This window comes from Bufo bufo, chromosome 4, assembly GCF_905171765.1.
Source record: "Bufo bufo chromosome 4, aBufBuf1.1, whole genome shotgun sequence".
NCBI lineage: Eukaryota > Metazoa > Chordata > Amphibia > Anura > Bufonidae > Bufo > Bufo bufo.
The window spans coordinates 38,782,288-38,787,029 of NC_053392.1; positions in this window are offsets into that span (position 1 = coordinate 38,782,288).

The following is a 4,742-nucleotide window of genomic DNA, read 5'->3' on the forward strand; positions in this document are numbered from 1 at the left end:
GGAATGGCCATCTCCGTCCCCAGACCTGAATATAATTAAAAATCTGTGGTGTGACTTAAAGAGAGCTGTCCATGCTCGGAAGCTATCAAACCTGAACTAAAGATGTTTTGTAAAGAGGAATGGTCCAAAATACCTTCAACCAGAATCCAGACTCTCATTGGAACCTACAGGAAGCGTTTAGAGGCTGTAATTTCTGCAAAAGGAGGATCTACTAAATATTGATTTCATTTATTTTTTGTGGTGCCCAAATTTATGCACCTGCCTAATTTTGTTTAAATCCAATAAACTTCATTTTACTTCTCAAATATCACTGTGTGTGTCTCCTATATGATATATTTAACTGACATTTTTTATCGGAACAACCAACGATTTATACAGGAAAATCATGACGATTAACAAGGTTGCCCAAACTTTCGCATCCCACTGTAAATGTGACACTCACTTATGCATGTCTAATCCCAGATGTGAAGTATATCAGAGGGTTTTCACCCCAGTAAGCACAAAGCCGTATTTGTGGCCAAAATGTGACACTCACTTATGCACATCTAATCCCAGATATGCAGTATATCAGAGAGTTTTTTCACCCCAGTAAGCACAAAGCCGTATTTCTGGCCTAAATGTGACAGTCACTTATGCACGTGTAATCCCAGATGTGCATTATATCAGAGTTTTTTTTTTTACCCCAGTAAGCACAAAGTTGTATTTCTGGCCTAAATGTGACACTCACTTATGCACGTCTAATCCTAGATGTGCACTATATGAAACAGATGTTTTTTTTTCACCACAGTAGGCAAAAAGCTGCATTTCTGGCCTAAATGTGACACTCACTTATGCACGTCTAATCCTAGATGTGCACTATATGAAACAGATGGGTTTTTTTTCACCCCAGTATGCCCCAGTATGAGAAAGCCGTATTTGTGGCCTAAATTTCACAGTCACTTATGCATGTCTAATCCCAGATGTGCAGTATTTCAGAGGGTTTTTTCACCTCAGTAAGCAAAAAGCTGTATTTCTGGCCTAAATATGACACTCACTTATGCACGTCTAATCCTAGATGTGCACTATATGAAACAGGTGTTTTTTTTTTCACTCCAGTAAGCAAAAAGCTGTATTTCTGGCCTAAATGTGACACTCACGTATGCACGTCTAATCCTAGATGTGCACTATATGAAACAGATGTGGGTTTTTTTCACCACAGTAGGCAAAAAGCTGTATTTCTGGCCTAAATGTGACACTCACTTATGCACGTCTAATCCTAGATATGCACTATATGAAACAGATTTTTTTTTAACCCCAGTAAGCAAAAAGCTGTATTTCTGGCCTAAATGTGACTCACTTATGCACGTCTAATCCTAGATATGCACTATATGAAACAGATTTTTTTTTAACCCCAGTAAGCAAAAAGCTGTATTTCTGGACTTGCAGACATGCAGATATCCTGTGCTGGTGCACTATCGTTGCATAAAAAGGCTGCCGATTATGTATTGACATTGACAAACTGAAGTAAAAAATAGTTCGTTTTCAGCAGTAGTTGCCTCAGGTCAGGCTTAAAAAAATTGTGCACTGCACCCACAAAACACATTTGCTGTAGATCGCTGAGTAAAAAAGAAGTTCTTGATAAGATTTCTCCCTGATCTCTCCCTCACAGCAGCTGCAGCCTCTCCCTACACTAATCCAAGCAGAGTGACGGGCGGCGCTACGTGACTCCAGTTTAAATAGAGGCTGGGTCACATGCTGCAGTTGGCCAATCACAGCCATGCCAATAGTAGGCATGGCTGTGATGGCCTTTTGGGGCAAGTAGTATGACGCTTGTTGATTGGCTGCTGTGCAACCTTTGAAAAAGCGCCAAGAAAGCGCCGAACACCGAACCCAAACCCGAACCCAAACTTTTACGTAAATGTTCGGGTTCGGGTCCGGGTGCCGAAAAACCTAAAGTTCGGTACGAACCCGAACTTTACAGTTCGGGTTCGCTCAACTCTAGTTGTGATTGCTGCTGATCATGAGGGCAAGTGCTGACTTACTGAGCTTTATAAAGGGTGCATGCAGCACCCAATGGACCAGGCAACTTTTAGTTGGTAGACTCTGTAATACAGTGGTTTGGCCTGCAGATATTGGAGGAAGAGATTGGGGAAGTTAGAAAATAGAGACCTTCAGAGACAAGATAAACATTGAAAAACTTTCAAGAATATTATGAATAGAGATGAGCGAATTTTTCCAAAATTTGATTTGGCCGGATTGCCGAATTTATTGAAAAAATTTGCTTTGATCCGTGTTTAAAAACTGCTATTTTTTGGCTGAAGAGAGCCTTTATAGTGGTGTAGAACACTGTGCCTTGCAGTTACATGCATAGGGAGTCTGCTGTGGTAGTGAAATAATATGACATGCAGATGACAGGCGTCGCTCTTAGAATTACTGCACACTTCACTTATTTGGGCAGTCATGGGCCAAAACTGATCAAATAACTCAAGTATGAACTCAGCCTTACAGGTTGATGTTAGCACCAAGAAGAAGAGCACTCCTTTTACACCTAGAGGAAAAAAAGAAACAATGCAGCAGCACCCTGCAAATCAGATAAAGTACAATAATGCAAAAAATTATAGTGCTAATGCTACGCTTATTTATAAAGTGAGATGCTTGGCCAATGCATTTTGTACAAAACCATCTGAGCCCGTCTGCCGAACGTCAAGGCGATCTCTGTTAGACGGGTCCTAACACTAAATACTACCTGTTATGCACCATAATGGCCGCCATAAAGTTCAGGGAGTGTTGGATCCACATGCATGCTGGATCCACTCTGCTTTTAACCATTTTTGGTACCATAATGGCCTCCATTACAAGGGATGCAGGTACCAACATGCATGCCGAGCCCACTCTATACCTTTCCTTGTGCTAGACAGCTTCCAATGAATCTAGTGAGAGCAGCTACAGCTTTATACTGAGACTAATTAAAATCAACCTATGGGGCAGACAGGCTAATCAGGAGTGCACGACTCGCTGGAGTGCCACATCTCCAGCATTGTAAATCTGCAAAAAAAGGGGGTTAGTCAGCACCTCCCAGTGCGCAGGTGCGCACTGGGAGGTGCTGACTAACCCCCTTTTTTTGCAGACTCCTTTTACACCATCGGCAGCTTATTCCACATAGATGTCTACAGAACCTATTCTATTAAACACTTATACAAGAAGAGCCCCCCAACAGAGTAGAGAGGGTGTCAGTGGTAAATGTGTGTTGAGGTCACTGATTATTTTGCCCTTCCTCTGATCTGTCAGAACAATAGCACACAAAAAATGTATTCTGTCTGTTGAGCCGCCGCTGAACGGCAAATATATTTTACTTTTACCACTAATACACGGCAAAAAGGGCTTTAGAGCATATAACTGCACTGCTGAACGGCAAATAGGCCCTTATTTGTTTCCCCTTACACATGCCACAGAAGGCTTTAAAACATATGACTGCACCGCTGAACGGCAAATATTTCTTACTTTTGCCACTACTACACTCCAAAAAGGGCTTTAGAACATATAACTGCACCGCTGACTGGCAAACAAGCCCTTATTTTTTTCCACTTATACACGCCACAAAAGTCTTTAAAACAATAACTGCACCGCTGAACGGCAAATATATATATTTTCACACGTCACTACACAACGTCTAATAAGCCCTTTTTTTTCCCACTAATACAAGCCAAAAATGCTTTACAACATATAACTGCACCGCACAAGGGCAAATAACACGTAGAAATATTTCCTTGTAATAAACCCTGGTAATGGCTGTATCACACAGCACTTGCACCCTAATAACAAGAACGGTTTGCTGGAATTATAGAGCTGTATAATGGCAATTTGGTCCCCAGTCAGTGCAGCAAGGTGAAATAGGATTGTTCCTATTACCCAGGCTGTAACCTCCCCTACTAAACCCTGTTCTACATAAATGCTCTGGAATGATTCCTCCCTATCCTTTCCCTACACCTTGAATAATTTTTTCCTGGACTTGTAAATCGTTTTTTTTAGCACTGTCTCTAGCACCTGCTGATGTCTCTCCCTGCACTAAGTACACTGGAAAATCCAAGATGGCTGAGGCTATTTTAAGAGGCTGTGACATCACAGAGCTGGCTGGCTGCTGATTGGCTGCATGCATGGCATTTTGGGTGATCCCACCTTCCCAGAGTTACTTGCTCCATGTCCTCACACATGTAGCAGCTATTTTAGATAAAAATGTGATTCATTACCATGAAGCGTGAAGAAATTCGGATTCGGTGCGAATCAAATTTTTCCTGAAATTTGGATTGAATTCCACTTCATCAACTTAGATTCGCTTATCTCTAATTATGAAGGTCAAGTAGAATAGACTTCAAGGCAGAAAGAGAAACCTTGCCATTCAGAGAGCACTGATAATAAGGTCGAGAGTGGCCAGCGATCTTCAGTGCTCAACCGTAACTTTAATAGCTGCAATGAATGAATGAATCAGCAGTTCAACAAGGCAAAATGCAGTAAGAAGAACCTCCAATACTGTGCATTTTTGTTCCCCTCGATGGATGTGGAGTCTCTACACAGACTTGTGGTCGATCTATTCTGATGAGGTGGCGAGACAGGATTTTGCTAATTTATTCAATATGCTTTTTATTTCTGCCTTTCATGGCTAAAAAATATTATTCAAATTCTAATGCAAAACCCAGCCCTGGTGTTCCTGTATATGTACAAGTAAATATCGTCATTTGACTTGTTCTTTTTAATATTATTGAAGC